The following is an 18908-nucleotide window of genomic DNA, read 5'->3' as shown; positions in this document are numbered from 1 at the left end:
ACGTAGAAGGAAAATAAACAAATAATAATAAAAATTACATCATGAGATAAAATTCTCATGACGTTTCGGTCACAACGCAAGCAGCCGTCTTAATGACGCTATCTTTCCGACAGCCCTTTTCGTCACCTGAGGACGGCTGCTTGCGTTGTGGCCGAGACGTCGTGAGAATTTTTTCTTATTGTGTTTTATTTTTATTTTTGTATTATTTCCCTTCTACGTCACTTTACCGAAAGAACCATGAATATGAATCCATGTAGCCACGAAAGCTTTCAATCGAAATCGTCCCATCATTGTACGAAGGTGACAGCTGAGGGAGGACCTCGTCCGGCAGTGATATGATCATGGGTGACGATTAATAATGATACGAAAAAAAACAACGCCATTCATTACCTTTGCCCAGGAAAGTCTCACAGAATCTCATGAATGAATTCTAGATTTGAAGTTTTCGTGACTGCAAGGATTCATACTCTTTGTTTTTTTCAGTAAAGTCACGTAGGCAAAAAAAATAAAATAAATTAACTCACGACGTTTCGGAAGCAACACAAGCCTCCGTCATCAGATGTAAAACTCCTCCAGTAAAATTGAATGAATATGTTTCAAGAGCGCCGTGCCGCTGTTAAATGTTTATCCAGCTCCTTTGCCGAGTGTTCTCTCTCCTCGCTTTTGAGCGCATTAACGCTGCAACCAATGCAAGCGCAATCATTGTTTGTCATTTTGACGCGCGAATGTTCATTATAAAACAACAACAGCGACAACAAAGGACGGCTGCTTGCGTTGTGGCCGAAACGTCGTGATAATTATTTTATTATGTTTTATTTTTATTATTTCATTATTTCCATTCTACGTGACTTTATCGAAAGAACCAAGAAAATGAATCCCTGCAGTCACGAAAGCTTTAAATCGAAATTTAAAAGTCGACGTTGTGCGTTAGTGGCTGTTTTTTTGTTAAGCCGGGGTCTCATTGAATCGAACCCAAATTGCACACGAGGGACGCCAGATAAGGCACGCGGCGCCTACGCGCACAATGTACTTGAGCACAAAGGTTGACGCTAAGATTCGTCGTGTTTTGCCTGGGGCGAGTGTTGTTAGTGAACACCTATTCATGCGCAGCCCACAGAGGAGCCGTGCGGCCAGCTGTCTGGAGTTTTTGGTTTCTCTTCTCGACCACAACGGCGTGCTGATTTTGGGCTGAGTGGGTCTAGCGGGAACTCACAGCTGCCAGATGTGGTTGCTGATGCCCGTTATTGTCTCGGCAAGAATGTTAACTCAGTGTGTGTGTGTTGCGAGGTAAAGCAATTGGCTCATACACACAAAGGCCAAGACCCCCCATATAGCCATTTAACATAATGTTGGGGGCAACACGGTGCTTGTGCCAGGCTCGGTGCACTTTAAGGCCGCGTCAAGTATCAAAGGCTCGCTGGCAGGAGGTCGCGGGACAGAACCAGGTGCTATGGGTTGCCTGACTGAGATGACTGGCAGTGCGGAAACACACACAAATACACACCGATAACCCCACCGTCATACGCTGCTGCCAAAGCACCTTGAACGTATGCCTCATTTGCCAGATAAGTTAAGCAGCGCTGAGCCTGGTTATTACATGGATGGGAGACTACCACGGTGTAGCAGGTGTTGTAGGCTTTGGCTGCGACGCGGCCAGCGGATGGTAGAATAGCAGCAAAATCGGTGAATAGCCACGTGCCAAGTTTTGAGTGTTTCCCCCTCGTTTGCGTGGTGCGTTTTTCTCCGTGTTCTCCGGTTTCCTTCCATGGCATTGCCCAAACCATCCCAGTGCGGCTGGACCTCTCCTGAATAAGCAGTTTTGGGACTCAGCTGAGGCATTTCTGGATAAATAGAGGGCATCATTATTTTCTTTTTGTAACAGACGCAAGCACGCACGCACACGGACCCCGAAAGCTGTCGGCTAAAACGGAATTTTACTGCTTTTAAATAAGCACCCACGAATTGGGTTGTGCCTTCTTATTTCTGCCTCGCTCAAGGCATTTCATCAGGGCCCGGAGCTCTCATAGGAAAACAAGCAATTTGCGGCCAAATGTTTAACATTCCTGCGTAAATCCACCCACAGCATTGAATTACACGCATGGATGTGCCCACCGCTTTTATTTAGCAATTCTGTCGGGCTTTAACGACGACAATGCGCCGCTACCACTGCTGCTGGCACAGCGGTGCGTCCGACGGTACAGAATGGTTTAATTTTACGTGACGTTACTTTGTAGGACGCGAACGAGGACTGCATACTCCCACCGAGGCGCCCACTCACACACCCTGCGTCTCTCCTGAAACAGCTGCTAACATTTCCGTGTATGGTTGTGATTAGGGCTTTGCAAAATAATGTTTGTGCGTGTGAGCGTGCGCGCGTGTATTATGTGTGTGTGGCGAGTGGTGGCGCAGTGGTTAGCGCGCCACGCTATAAACCCGGCGAGCCGAGTTCGATTACCGCTCACGGCCAATACCAGTGATTGTTGTCTGAACCGGTCCTGTGCCTTCCTTGGGTTGACTCGGCCTCAAATGACTACCCGCTGCGGTGTGTAAACATCGTCACGAGGGAGACAAAGGCGGTCGGGCGTGGTGCTGGCCACCCGCCCTCTCAGGTACCTTTCCGGCCTTAAAACGATGCTCGCTCACAGCATGTGCCCCAAAAGTCTGTTAAAGGCGACATGGGGGGTCGTTGTGTGTGCGTTTGTAGGTCAACTCAGCCGTAAATGAGCGGTGTGTGAATATCGCGCACTGGGGAGACAAAGGGGGGCCGGGTGTGGCCACACTACACCACCACGCCCGCCACGCCACAATGAGTCTCGCCAGCCTTGAATGTGTCCGCTAATGGGCCTTGCCTCATCAACATTCGCGCAATAATCACAGTGGGATACGTGCGAGATCATTGTGGGAGCACGAGATGAGTGCCCTACGCGCCGTGCGTTAACTTTCCGCGCTGGGGAGACAAAGGTGGCCAGGCAGTTTTTTTTTTTTTTCCTGCCACACCAATCACTGGCAGTAATAGTCGCTCGCTAACAGCACTCGCCCCAACAGCCTGGGCAGCCGAACATGCATTTGTCTATGCGTGCCTATCAGCACTGGGGAGACAAAGGCAGCCAGGGCATTGTGTTGATCGCACCATCTACAAGGCCTTAATAGGCGCTCGCTAACAGCTCTTGTCGTATGCGTGCGATAAATGCGTAGTTGTATTTCCGTACCGAGTGCGCTGTTATTGCGATCCCGGCAAATTCTGGGTTTCCCATTTCTCGCCGTGATCGTTTCCACCTGCGGCCCATTGGTGTCGGAAGCTGTGTCGGAGCCTCCCTTAGGTCAACTCAGCCATAAATGAATACCTCAATGATGAAATGTGATGACAAAACAAAAGTGGCCAGCCACGCGTGATGCTGGCCACAATCGCCTTTTTAGTGTGGCTCTGTTGACCTTAATAGCCGCTGCTAACAGCACTTGCACAATCTTTAAGTTTGAGCGGGGGATTTTTTTCTCTTTGTGTGATTGTGCGTGCATGCGTGCGCGTAACCATACTATTATTACCATGTTTGTGAGAAAAAAAACATTATCATAACCAAAGGTTGTATTCCTAGTATGATATATGATTAAGTCTGCGTGTGTAAAAAAAAATATTTTTACAAGGGTGTTTTTTTTAATGGCAGCAGATGTGTTCTAGGAATTGTACTTCATTGATTAATGTGTTTCTTCTGGAACAGACATTATCACATTACTTCACTATTAACGTTGTAAAGTATAAATGTGCTTATCGTTACTTAAAGCATGGTTCCCAGCACGGATAATTCACGGTTTTTCGCTTGCAAATTACGCACGTGTGATTTTTATTTTATCTCTTTTTTCTTTTTGATAAGTCGTTTAGTGCAGACGCATTACGAACAAAAAAAATCAGTCACTATTAACAAAACCCCGACAGCATATTCTCGCACCTGCGAACAGCACGGCTGGCTACATTATGGTGCGAAAGACGTTCAACATACACACCGCATATGAATGAACATAAACACGAGTCAAGAAGAAGAGTTCCTCTGCTCAAATGATCGCGGGGTGCTGCTCATCTCTGTTGGCAGCCCAGCGTCGGCAGTGGAAATTCCACATTTCCCATGGCAAGTGTCAATCTCTCCATAGAACGAGGGTGGGGGGGGGGGGTGTCTGCATGGAGCCTTCCTCGAGTGAAGGTCCTTGCGGCCGGCAGTGGCACGGGGAAGCGATTACAGGGGGATTGCACCTTTACCTATTCAGATTATTTTGCTGCTATAAATGTCCACGTGATAAGCCACTTCGTTGAGCTGTCATTTGTGGCCAGGTCGCTTCTGAAAAAGAAGCTAAGAGCTTAGTGGGCTTTACTTGGTAGGGTAAAGCAACGTTGTTTAGTTTCATTTGCGTGTATTTTTAAGTGATCTGTTTACCTTTCCTATACTTTGAACTCCTATGGTGTGTTTTGTATTGTTTGTCGTTGTGACGTTTTCACCTGGAACTACTGGACATCTGTGAAATAGAGCTTTACAGCGCATAGGATTCTTCTAGTATATAAATATAAATTCTGATTCTTACCTTCCTACAACGTTGTAGATGTCTTTTTTGGCCCCGGTGAGATTGCTTGATATGTTGTTATATTTACTGCTGCGGTTGTGAGCCGCATTGCTCCTCCGATGGGAGCTCAGGTTCCAACGCGAGTTCATTCGGCACGATGTCCGACGTTTCAATCAAGTCCAATTGGAGAAAAAACGCATCGGCAGGGGTAATAGCTGACGGTGTACATTAGGCCAATGTAAAGGCATATTCCTTTGTATGGCACGGTGAACTTCATCATCATCTTCATCGCGATCCATGGGCAGGTAGCACGGAGGTGTCCACTGCACATTTCGCCAATTGTTTCCACTTCCCGCCGTCTTGTTCCATTTTGCTCAAGTGGTGAGAACTTAGCAGCATCATATGCGTACATGTATGTCGATATTGTTAAGCTCTCCAGTCGCCTGCGTGGAGGCTCGGTGCATATAGAAAGCAATGAAACCTACAGACGTGTGTCCGCTCGGACATGCCACACGGAAGTATGAAGTCAATGTTTTCCAGATTAGTCACGCGAATTATCCAATATTCCTCCTCGGTTACAATCATCCGCAACAACCCCAGAGGATGCATTCCTGACTCGCTTGCGGTATGCGGTTGTGAGTCAGTTTTTAATTATTGTTTGTGAACAGCTTCTGATAAACCACGTAGGTTGCAAACACAGTAATGACTTCTCTTGTTGCGTGTGCTCTGTGTTTTGGTGCCATTTCTCAATTCGTCTATTCATTTTTTTATTTTGCTTGGTTGTAATTGGGCTTTCATTCGCTTGGCAGTGGCTGTCTATGGGATTTGGTCCTTGTATATAATGAATGTACAGGGTTGTGGCATTCCATTAGCATGAATGACGCAATATCAAATGAAAGGATTCATATTTTGTATTGAGTGTTATTATTATTAAATACTGTACGTTAGATTACAAATATTTGGCAATCCACTGCAGGAGGAAGCCCCCCCCCCTCCCTCGCGCCTATCTGGGCGTGGGCGTTCGTTTGGCCATACTTCACCACTCCTTGTCAAATAAATGATGCCCTTTCTTCTTCTTCTTTTAATCTATATATCCAGGAAAGCCTCGTTGAGTCTCAAGACTCCATTGAAATGTCCCGGAGATAGAAGTACAGGATGAATATTGAATCTGTCTGTGTGGAGCTTTGAGTGTTATCCTCCGTAGTTGTGCGAGTTTTCTCCAGCACCCCCTTCTTTCCGTGCACGCGACGGAAGCGAAACGCTCTTGAAGGAACGTGGCCAAGCATCTCACAGCAGGACCCTCTTGTACGGGAGTCTTGAGACGCATGGACACTTTTTTTTAGGGGTACATGGCACATATTGTAAAATCACACTACACATAAAATCAAACATATAGGGGTACAGAGTGTTGGGGCAAGTGCTGTTAGTGAGCACCTATGAAGGCCGGTACAGCACACGAGGCAGCGATGTGATCACCGCCGTCTCCCCAGTGCTGATGCGTTTACACACTTAGCAACTGATTTAAGGCAAATACACAAAGACAAATATTCCCCGTGTTGAAACAGACTCGTCGGGCAAGTGCTGTTAGCTGCATGGCATACGAGGGGGAAGATGGCCAACGCCACGCCCGGCCGCCTTTGTCTCCCCAGTGCTGATGTTTACACACCGCACCAGCTGCTCATTTGGGGCTGACTAGACCCACACACCCACACACCCACATTCTCCGCACATAAACTTAAGTCACAAACGCCGGGGGCAGGCTGACGGTGCGTGTCATAACAGTGGCAGTAAAGGCATCACAATTGGGTTAAAGGGGGATAAGTCAACGACAAAGCCAGTGCCCGCACTGGGCTCACAAGAGGTTATTTTAATGTGCCAGATACATTGGGGCCTCTCTAAACAGGCGGCGATGGATGTGGGAGGGGTGCTCGGTAAAAGTACAGGGGGGAGCTTTGAGCGAATCTCGGCATTCCAGGGGTGAAGAGCGTAAAGAGAAACAAGCGGAGACTCTATTTGTATAGTGGTGTGGGAGGGTGGCCGGCCTGTAAAGTTTGTTTGAAATGTTCACTAAGAGCCTCAGCACAGCCCGTAAGTAGCTATGGGTGAGCGACTGCGTGCGGGTATTTAATTTACGGTAGGGAGGGGGGGGTGGGGATTACCCCAAGGCACATCGTGTAATATCATTGTCTACTAATGCGTATCACCAAGTCGCCCCCAAATGCACTCCGATCACGAACGCTGGCTGAGCACATTGTACAGGGTTCGTACTCGTATGAGGTTGAGCTAATCTAGGGGAATGCCCAGGCAGGCACCGGTTCAAATATCACCCGCCTCTGATGTTAGCCGAGGATAAGGGATCAAACCCAGGGTGACTCGGATAGTAACTCAGTGGGAACCGGTGCGTAAACACGCACACAATGCATGTGCACGCACCGGCACACGCTAAGTGATTCACGTTAAGAACTATGGCCAAATAACCTTCAACGCATGCCATCCCATCGGCTCTCTGAAGCTAAGCAGTGGCGAGACGCTATCTCCCTCGCGTGCTATGCAGAAGCGTGTGGGTTCGATCCGGGACCCTGCCAATGTCTGTTGTATATTTGGAGTTCGCGAATTATCTCTCTCTCCCCCCCGTGGTGGTCACGTGGATTGTTCTCCCGGTCCTCTACAACATGTATAAACGCGCGTTCAGATTATTTGTCTGCTACCATAAATTCCCACGTGTGATGTTAAAAGCCACTTCGGTGAGCGATCACGCGTGGTCAGGTCACCTTCTTGAAAAAGAGCTAATAGCTCAATGCGCTTTAAACGGTAGTAGTAAAGTAAGTTTAACTTTAACATCTGGGCATCCATCGGAGTGTGACCTCCCACCGGAAGGCTGCAGTTTCACAAGATTGTTCCGTGACCTTCGACCTCTGGGTAATAACAGCGATCGTGTGATGATGCACGGAGTGAACCAACGGCGTGGGGTCACAACTAAGTCCTTTTGCATTCGCTCGCCGTTGGATCGGCAGATGGATATTTATTCTTCATTAACTGCCTGGACTCCATGCGAGATTGACTTTTCCCTGCTGTGCTCTGCTCTTATCACACAGCATCACAAAGCCAAAGCGATTTCCTGCTCACATGAGCAACTGATGCTTAATCTCCTGCTTACAACCCAGTGCGGAGCCAGTGGTGGAAATTCCGCATTATTATGGCAGAGGCGAGTTCATCCATAAGACAACCACTGTTGATTACCTACCCCCCCCCACCCCCAACAAAGTGGTACGACATGTATCGACCCTGGCGGTCTGATGGGCTGACTCGACCCCCAAATCAGGATTTGAACTCGCTACTTTCCAACTGAGAGCCACTTGTTCTACCGCTGTTCCCACCTGGCCAGGTTGCATTACGCCCACCTGTACACAAGCATACGGAAGCCGCACGCAGATACAAACACACGTGTTCAAGATTTTTTTGCCCGATAGAGATGCCGTGACAAACATTTAGCACGCCGCGTCGCGATCGAGCAAAGCCTGCACGAGTCAAATGTAAACTTTGCCAACGTGTACTGTACACGCGAACTGTATACAGCTGTCAGTGAATAATCCGTAAGTGCAGGGGGAACAAGATTGGTCACGCAAGAGGACACGATCAGGAAAGCAGCTAATAATTATTGAAAGCTTGCGACTAATCAACTGGGAAGGCGCCGTAGTGGTGCAATAATCGTTTTGCACACTCGACTTTCAACGCAGAGGTCGAACAACGGGGCGAGTTTATTCAATCGCCTCGACCTCCCCGCCTCCGATCATCGTGTCTGTCCCACCCAGCAGCGGTATAAAATGGGCACAATCACGGCCGAGTTTCGTCTGCAAGGTTGGTGTAAACTGCAGGGGTGGGGATCGTCCGGCCCGCGGGCCGTATAAGGAGCGCGAAATCATTTGGTGTGGCCCTGCCAAGGCAACCGCAGGCTGGACTCGAAATTCAAAAAATCTAGGAGCGAACCTGGAAAAGCAGTTGCGAGTAGCAACATCATCAATACCGGCTAACATCACACGCCTCACCAAAGAGAAGCAGTTCCAGCCATCACATTAGGGGGTGAGTTCATTAAACGTTTGACCAAATATAACAGGCACATTTTTAAGTTGATCATTTTGTATGGCCCGCGAATGATGTTATAAATGTCCAAATGGCCCTTGGCAGTAAAAAGGTTCCCCACCCCTGGACTGTAAAGCGTGGGTACGGCCAAGCCGCAGCCAAGGCGGTCTGGCCCATCTTTGCAGTTGGTAGGTGGCATCCTCTCTTCGTGCAGACAAGACGCCTCGTTAATTATCTTTAGTTTGTTTAACGTTTCGTGTGGCGTAAGAAATAATAACCTCTCGCCGCGATGAAGAAACTGATTTCACGACCGGTGATGGGGCTGTTGTTTTTTGTCCAAGGGTTCTCTCTTGGCCTTGAAGAGACTTTGGACAAATCGCGGCGCTTTTTTTTTCAGAGGGCACTTGGATGAAAGTCGAGGGAAACGTTTCTTTTTTTAAAAGTCTTATGACCCACGCACACACACACTCACGGAGGGGGAAGGGTAGCTATCGCCGCCTGCTTGCACTTTGTATAGCGGATAGGAGCGCTTTGTAAGGCGAATCGTGTGTTACGGCGGTGTTGTTAACCTTTTTTTATTTTAATGGACCTACACGTTCACGCGCTGGTTGCACTCTCTTACAAGTGACCGCGAACGCCTCCAATGAGTCTCTGCGATGCACATTTTATTTTCAAGAGGTTTCCCATCGGGGTGCGTTTTTAGTTTTTGGCCAATTCGCTTTTAACGAAGCCGTAATTTTCACGCGCAGAATCAAAGTAGACCTCGACTTGTGAGAATATCTAAATAGATTTAAAGCCCTTTGTTGTTGGTTGAAGGCGGGGGGGGGGCTGATTGATTGATGGTCGAGGTACCACTCGCCACTGATGTTCGCCGTTGCCGGGAGTCTAACTCAGGTCGCGAGGAGGTAATACTGAAACCCACTTGCCCTACTTCCTTTCCGTCGATGTCTCTCGCAACAACATACGACATTCGCCACCCAAAGTGGCGGTGACGTCACCACGGCATTTGTGCCAGGCTAGGTGCCCTCTATCTCACACCAAAGGCAAAGATCCACCCCCCCCAACCCTCCCTCCATATAGCCTTCAAACTTTTGGGGCAAGTGCTGTTAGCGAGCGCCTTCGAACACACACGCACACACGCGAGACTCCATCTGTACGCGATCCGTCTAACCCCAAGCTAAATGTTGTTGCAATTGGAGGCGCAAGAGGCGTGTACAATGACTTGATTGTGCGCCGTGAATATCCGTCCGTGTGTCCAGGTGAGACCTGTACGTCGGAGGCGGTGTCTCTTCTAAAAAAAACACCGGCAGAGCTCAAAGCGCGCAAGCTTTTATTTTACACCTCCACCATTATTGCCCTCCGCTGGAATGTCAATTGGTGCCACAAAGGTGCTCGCAGCTAACTTTAACAAAAGTAAATTTAGCCGTCCCCTTTGATCGCGCTTTGTACCTCTTGTTATGTATATAAAAAGACGGAACAAAATGTTTCGTCGGCGGGCTCGGGCATTTATGGGGCAGGGAGGTAGAGAGCGTGACATTGTTTTGCTGAGGGCTGACATCGGACAGCTATTAAAAAAAACGTCGCCGGGAATGTGCGTGCCGAGTCACTGCGATGAGCAACGATGCAGCCCCGGCCGTGGGGTCTACACGCACGTGTGCGACATGGAAAATAAGAAAAGGTTTTTTACCCCTGTCTGGCGATAAAACGGGTGGCAAGATTTTTCGAACGCCAAGTGGGGGATCGCTTTTTTGGTTTAACACGTGGGATTTCGCGACCAATATTATTCATAATAAACGTTTTTGGGTTAGATCGCGTTATTTATAAATGTGTCGTAACCCTCCTCCACCCGACACGGCCAAGTCAGAAAAAATGTGTCACGTTGACAAAAGACAAATAGTTCACTACTTTAGCCCACCGGTGTGTTGAAGAGTGAATCCACAACATTTACAATTTTTGAGTACGACGTTTCGCTGGTAATTACATCCAGCATCATCGGGCAATTTTTTGTTTGTTGTTGCAAAGAATCGAGTGTGCATGTAACCACACGTACACGTTTGAACATCTTAACACCTGTTTTATTGCCAGAAAGGGTCAAACCAATTTTTCATACATCGATACTGGCAAAAAGGGTCCCATAATATGTGTATGTTTAACACGTAGGCTTTCGCGACCAATATAATCCATAATAGAGTTTTTTTAGAAATGAGTTTTCAACCTAGATGTAAAAGTAAATAGCTCCAGTGGTTTCCAAATATCGGAAGAGCGTTCCAGACGGCCGCATCAGCACATCTGAAAGCGCTGTGCGATGCGGCCACAGTCTTTGTTCGATAGCTAGCGAAAAGTCGCCGCTGTGAGGATGACCGGAGTTTTGTGTGATGCTTTGACGAGATCGGCAAGGAAGTGGTATTGTGGCAAGCACTCTGTGCAATGAGCGCTAAAAGGCCCAAAACCTCTTTCCTGAAGGCCCCAACTATATTCTTGGTTCTTTCGGTAAAGTCACGTAGAAGGGAAGTAATAAAATAATAAAAATAAAACATAATAAAATAAAATAATTCTCACGACGTTTCGGCTACAACGCAAGCAGCCGTCTTCTTTTTTTTTCTTCACCTGAAGACGGCTGCTTGCGTTGTAGCCGAAACGTCGTGAGAATTATTTTATTTTATTATGTTTTATTTTTATTATTGTATTACTTCCCTTCTACGTGACTTTACCGAAAGAACCAAGAAGATGAATCCCTGCAGTCACGAAAGCTTTAAATCGAAAAGGCCCCAACTATTTTAAAAACAAAAAGCTCCACATCTTTCACCCGACTTTCGAGCGACACTGAGCTGCTTGCCTCCGTGTCTCAAGAGCCGCGGTCGCTTCACGCCCGTGAGATATTTGTTGTGGCGCGTTACCAATTGCCTTCTTTCTCAAGTCAAAGTGATGTCCTTCCTTAAACGGGCATTGAGGTGGGCATTGGTGTTCCCCTCCTGTCGCCTAGTGGTGGGAATTTTCACGTTCAGAATCGTAATCTTTTATTTCAGAATCTTGTATTTGTCCTGGAGGAGGAGGAATTTGATGAGCTTCTGCAGATCGTGTTCAGAGATGTCCGGCAGGGGTGGCAGGTCGGCAAATTACAACAACAAACATTACAAAAAAACGATAGATGCGCGAAAAATAAAGAAGCGGTAAGGAGGTCACTTAAAATAAATAAATTAAAAATAAACTATATTCGTATAAATTGCATAAGCATATCATACATGCCTGTCGATTTGTCAACACTAAATGCAAGCATACTCTTTGGTTCTTTCGGTAAAGTCACGTCGATAGGAAATTAATAGATCACGACGTTTCGATCGCAACACAAGCAACCGTAATCAGGTGAAGCAAACACAGCAGGAGAACTGCTGACGTAGGAAAACGAGCTTTTTCCTACGAAACGTCGTGATCTGTTAATTTTCTATCTACGTGACTTTACCGAAAGAACGGAAGACTATGGATTCCTGCAGTCACGAAAGCTTCAAATCAAGACTAAATGCAAGTTTGGGCAAAGAATCACAACGAAAGACGTTACTGTGGCAGGGGCGAGTCTATCCAATATGACAACAGCTATTGACTCCTCCCCCCCCACAAAGTGGTACTCCTTTAACTGACGCCTGAAGGGATGATGGGCTGAGGCTACCCCCAGCCAGGATTCGAACTCGCAACCTTCCGATCGCAAGCCGCTCGCTCTACCACTGAGCTACTTGGCCGCTTTCTGACCTCGGTGGGTCTTGGTGGTCAAATTATAATTAAGCATCGTAGGGGAACATGTTAGTAAAATAATGTCTCCTTACCATATTTGAAGCTGCACATATACAAATGTTTAACACGACCTATCAGCCACACGACCTTCTGATAGTGCAACACATCGGCAGCATTGGTTCAATATACAAGCAAGCTCTTCACTGGTTTCGACATCCTCATAAGCAAAGCCAGGCTTGCTTAAACCAATATAATCTGATTAGAAAAGTTTGGCTGTGTCGGGTGGTGGCGGGTTTAATGACGCATTAATATTTAAACGATCTAACCCAACAAAAAAACCTATATTATGGATGATATTGGTCGTGAAAGCCTACATGTTAAACTGCTACAACGTATGTGTATGCATGTTGAACTTCTTTCGCGGTGTACGTAGCCAATCACGTGAATGGGAGATGTGGATAATAGGTGCTTTCCAACAGATAATAGGTGCTTTCCAACAGCACTCGCCCCTACGGTCAATATGATTCAGAAGGGGATCTTCATCTTTCGTGCGTGGGTTTCCAGTGATAATAATAATTTGCAATTATTAGGCGCCTTTCACAACATTTCAAAGGAGGCGCCGTGCACAAAAAGGACAAATATAATAATGGGATCGTGTGGCAGAATAAGAGCCAGAGATGAACAATGCCGATTAGAAGTAGGCTTTAAAAAAATATGGTGTTTTTTTGTGTGTGGACTTAAAGAAATCATCAATGTGCGTATGTGCATATACATTGATGCTCGATAACATAACTTGCTCCTAAGGGTCTGTTAAAAGCTAGACGGGGGATCTTTGTCTGTACACATGTGGGTGTGTGGGTAGCTCTTGGTGTGGTGATTAGCACACTGAGCTCATCACAGTATCGCAACCAGTCCTAGGCCTCGCTTAGGATTAAATCGGCAATCGATGCAGTGTGTAAACATCGGTACTGGGAAGACAAAGGTGGCGGGTCGTGGCCACATTACACCCTCACGGCACGTAACCAGCCTTAATAGCTACTCCATAACATTAATAGCATGGTTGACAGCACATTCCGCCATTATTGACAATTTTGAAATTTTTGTTCTGAAAAGTAATGCACAAAACAACACGACACGCAATCTCGGTTCATTTGCTAGCCGTGAAACGCATCCTCCATCATTTGTTGTTTGAAAATGGCCTGGGTCTCCACTAGGTCAACTCGGCCTAAAACGAGTAGCTGCGTGAACAGCATCAGCGATGAGGAGACAGTTGACGGGGCATTTTTCCGGCCACCTCCTAGCGTTCAAATGCTGCCCTTAATAAACTAAACTATCTTGATTTGAAGCTTTCGTGACTGCAGGAATCCATACTCTGGTTCTTTCGGTAAAGTCACGTAGGTAGAAATAAATTAAAATAAAACAAGTCACAAGGTCTTGCTGAGGTCCAGAATCAGGTCTTGCTGATTTGTTTAATTTTAATTTATTTCTAACTACGTGACTTTACCGAAAGAAAAAAAACATCTTCGTGTTTCTTTCGGTAAAGTCACGTAGAAGGGAAATAAAAAAATAAAAAAAATAAAACATAATAAAATAAAACATAATAAAATATTTATTACTTTATTATTTCCCTTCAACGTGACTTTACCGAAAGAACCAATAAGATGAATCCCTGCAGTCACGAAAGCTTTAAATCGACCCATGTTTTATTTTCTACTTTACCAGATAAGGCCCAATGGGCTTGCTTTATTGCTCCTTTTCAGACGCAACCTGGCCACAAATGAGAGCTCAACGAAGTTTGCTTATGTGGAGGTTTCTAGCAGCCAAATACTCTAACCGCATGGTTCTAGATGCGAAGGGGACAAACCGGAAGGCGTGGATAAGAATCCACGCGGCCACGTGGGGAACACGCACACTCCAAATATGCAGGCGTCACGGTCGGGATCGAACCCACAAACCTCTTGTAGACCAGGCAAGGTAGTTAACATCCCCCCCCCACACCGGGGTGCCCTGGTAATAGGTTGTTCGCTCAGTAACACTCGGTCCAGGAAACTTGCAGTAAAAACTGTGTAGGCTAAATGGGTGTGTGTATGTGCGGTGTGTAAACATTTCCACTAGGGAGACAAAGGCGTTCGGGCGTGGTGTTGGCCACCCACCCCCTCGTGTGCCGTGCTGCCCTTCATAGGTGCTCGCTAACAGCACTTGCCCCTAAAGTCTGTTAAGGCTATACGGGGGATATTTGTCTTTGTCTTTGTTTATAGGGAGCCGTAGTGTCGCGGTTAGCGTGCTGCGCTACGAACCTGGCGACCCGTGGTTCGATTCCCGCTCACGGCAAACACCAGTGACGATTATCTGAGCCGGTCCTGGGCCTCCCCTAGGTCGACTCAGCCTCAAATGAGTACCTGCTGCGATGTGTAAACATCGCTGCTAGGGAGACAAAGGCGGATGGGCGTGGTGTTGGCCACCCACACCCCCTCGTGTGCCGTGCCGGCCTTTATAGGTGTTCGCTGACAGCCCTTGCCCCTACAGTCTGTCAAGGCTATACGGGGGATCTTTGTCTTTGCTTATAACCGAGGCTGTATCATAAAAGTAACAGCTTTCTCACGTGGTCGAAATAATTGCAGTGGAACATTTTTTTTTGTTATCTACGTGTGGCTTAATAATACTGAGAAAGTGTGGGTTCACTGGTTTCCTTGAAGTCCCCTGAGCAGTTCAGGCCCAAATAAACAGGCAGAATTAAACACGTGTTTGCCCAGTTTCGCCCTTTGAAGCCAAGCACAGTTGACCAATGCTTAACTGCCAAAGCCTCAAGCCAGGCATTTGTAGTCTTTGTTTGCGACTCGTCTCTAGCTGGTGTGGGTTTATCTTTTTTTCGGGGTGGCATTTTGACACGAACAACTGGGTCTCAATTACATTCATTGCCATCAATGCAAGCGGTGGGAATGTTTCGCTGGATATTGAGCGTGTAACATATTCGTTGTGTGCGGCCGTTGAAAGTGGTGCACAAGCACATGTAATAATAATAATAAAAACTACTCAACAAGTTTGTTGACAACACACCCGACCCTTAAAAAAAAGAAACAAACATATTTTAGTGGAGACGTTTGACGGAAATGGCTCAACATAATTCCTCATCTCATCTGCACTTAAGATTGGCCATTGCTCGAAACGTTGCCAAATATTGATTTTGACGCATGTTTTGAAGTTTTTGTTGTGAGCATCTTGTATTGTGCGTGGCTCTTTATTGTATATATTTTTGCACGCCCATTTATCGGTGCAATGCGGAATGAAGTCCTCTCCACACCGTGTCCGTCATGGGGATTTGGTTTTTGACCATACTTCACCACGTCTGGTCAGTGCGGTGGGTTGGGGAAGTGGTGGAGGTCCGGAACCAGGTCTTGCTGAGTTGGTGACACTTTGGCCAGGAATTGAACCGAGATTGTCAGGTTCATGGCACAGGTTAAAATGTGTTTAGGGGGGGATTAATTATGTTGTCATTTGGTTCATTGACCTTTTACAGACGGATGAAAAACCAGCAGCACAGTTATTCATTTTTTTTTAAGAGCACCCTCTGGACCGGAGTTTACCATTTTTGGGTGGCATCAGCAGCGTCGGGCTTGTATCTGTGGCACGATAATTTTCGAAAACATCAAGGAGCTTGACATCAAGCCCGAAGCTCATCATCTTGGCAAATTGCCGCGTGGGTGGTAACGGCCAAATTGGCACGTTGCTTGCACTGTACCGTACTTCTATGCTCCTCTCCACCAACTGCACTGAACAGCGTGGTACAGTATCATACTGTAATCACCCCGAGTGGGGAAGACATCATCCAGCAGTGGATTGACCAAATGTTTTGCAATGTAAATATTAGATCATAGTTCCAACAAATTAAACGGAACTTGTTAAACATGGGAATCGGGGTCAATGTGGCCGGCTCTTAGTGAGTGGTGGGTATTCAATGTACAATTGCTGTTGACTGCATAATATAATGTAGTACTAGTTTTAGCGGCCCTGAAAGAGATGATGGGTTGTCTGTCGGCCTCCTACTGGTATTGTTTGTTTTCTTTCTTCCATCCACCATGCTTAATAACATTGCATTTTAATGTAAAATCATTTTTTTTATGTCCGTTTGCAACACAATACCTCCTAATTTTAAGTCAAATTCTTTTTTAAAATGTGTATTTAACTTTAAATTAGGACGGTACACGAATTACACTGTGTAACAAAAACATGTTTTTGTTCCTAGGTAGTAAGTGTTATTTCCTAATTGCTTATGCCTCAAAAGTACAGAACATGGCTATTATTCCCCACAAACTTTGCTTTTGTGACCAGGACAGTGATATTTTGAAATGTACCTATTTTCAATGAGAAAACGTGTGCATTTGTGTATTTTGTTCGCATAAAGTCCTGGTCACAAAAGCAAAGTTTGTGTGGAATAATATCCATTTTCTATACATTTTAGGCATAAGCAATAAAAAAGATAACACTTAGTACCCAGGAACAAAAATTGTGTTACATAGTGTTATATTTTGAAAGCTCGAGGGGAATTCATGGTTTGACCTTGTTTCTAATAGTTTGTCAGAACAAAAACATTTCGAACGTAGCTTAAATATTTAACAAATCCCCCCCACCCCCATCATACCATTGTTTTCATTTTAAAATGTAGAACTCATTACAGTTTGAAAAGTCAGCACCGCATAATGTCATACTGCGCCCCTCATTTGAAGTTTAAATACACACGCGCGCGGAACAAAAAAAAAGTTAAACCTCTTTAATATAGATGCGCTTTTTTATATTTGAATACTCTTCAGCTGCCCGCAAAAACAACTTTGATATTTATTATACTTTTGAGATTCATAAACCCACACGGAGGTATTATCCCCCTCTAACTTGTTTCATGTAGCTCTCTTAAAGGTCCCCTTTTAAATAACTCAAGGCTTATAAATAGAGGTTATTATTATTTAAACTTCTGCACAAAAGGGGGGGGATGGATGCAGGCTTGCTTGCTCTCGACTTGTAGTGCCGCCAGGAGTTTGCCTGCCATGTGCGCATGGGGGAAGGGAGGTTTTGTGGTCAGTTTGCATTCTTAACTGGATCAGGGGCTCCTTTCAAAGAAATAATGTGGGTTGCGAGAGTGAGAGAGGGAGGGAGGGAGGGTGGGTGGGGGGTATGTGTGGTAATGGTCTGTAAACAAATGAGTCCACTAACACCTTTTCTGCTGGCCAGAGTGAAAATTGTTGGCAGTGCGATCAGCTCACATTTGGAAGGCTTGCAAGTTCAAATTAAAGTGTGGGGGGTGGGAGCACGTCCATTATCCGATGATCACAATCATCATCATAATCATCCTCTTCATATTCGTCGTGATGTATAATAGTCAGCGTTATCATAGTTGTCATTCCTGTGTGCGTGTGGGGGGGAGGGGGGGGGTGTCACTAAATGGGGGGAGCGGTGGTGCAGCGGTTAGCGCGCTGCACGACGAACCTGGCGACCCGGGTTCGATTCCCGCTCACGGCAAACACCAGTGACGATTATCTGAACCGGTCCTGGGCCTCCCCTAGGTCGACTCAGCCTCAAACGAGAACCTGGTGCGATGTGTAAACATCGCCGCTAGAGAGACAAAGGCGGCCGGGCGTGGTGTTGGCCACCCACCCCCTCGTGTGCCGTGCCGGACTTTATAGGTGCTCGCTAACAGCACTTGCCCCTACAGTCTGTTAAGGCTATATGGGGGATCTTTGTTTTTGTGTCACTAAATGAGTGCCACCTTTAGTGTTTGACCACTACGGTGAAGCTCACTGCAATGGGAATGTGGAATCAACGCAACTGGCTTGCTCCGAGCCCAGCAATGGAGATGAGGGCTGCCCTCCCGATGCTCGTCTTGAGCAGGGAGACTGGTGACCTTTGGGAAACTAAGACCCCGACTATGTGTGCACGTACAGACACCCATTCGGTAAATCCGCTGCCAGCTGAGGGCCTCCCAACACCGTGCACGTCGTGTGGATTGGGGACAATTTTGACCACACTTCACCACGCGACTGTTATTTAATATCGCGGTAAACAATTTTACAATCAGCCAGATACAACCCTCCTCCCCCCCCCCCCCCACTTTTAACACGTGTAATATTTTCTTGGGTCTTTCGGTAAAGTCACATAGAAGAGAAATTATAAAATAATAACAAATAAAACATAATAAATTTATCACGACGTTTCAGGCCACAATACAAGCATCCGTTGTGTTGTGGCCGAAACGTCGTGAGAATTGTAAAATGATAAAACATTATAAAATTCTCACGACGTTTCAGGCCACAACACAAGCAGCCGTTTTGTTGTGGCCGTAACGTCGTGAGAATTGTATTATTGTTTTATTTTTATTATTTTATTATTTCCCTTCTACATGACTTTACGGAAAGATCCAAAAATATGAATCCCTGCAGTCACGAAAGCTTTAAATCAACATGTGTAATATGATGACGGTATTTTCTGGACACGTCGCCTTAGAAGGGGGATTCATTGCCGGCGTAACCAACAACAAATTGACAGCGAGAGGAGGGAAATCGCCC

The sequence above is a fragment of the Lampetra planeri genome, chromosome 39 (genome assembly GCF_965212315.1).
Source record: "Lampetra planeri chromosome 39, kcLamPlan1.2.h2, whole genome shotgun sequence".
In the NCBI taxonomy this organism is placed as follows: domain Eukaryota; kingdom Metazoa; phylum Chordata; class Hyperoartia; order Petromyzontiformes; family Petromyzontidae; genus Lampetra; species Lampetra planeri.
This window is presented reverse-complemented; position numbering follows the sequence as displayed.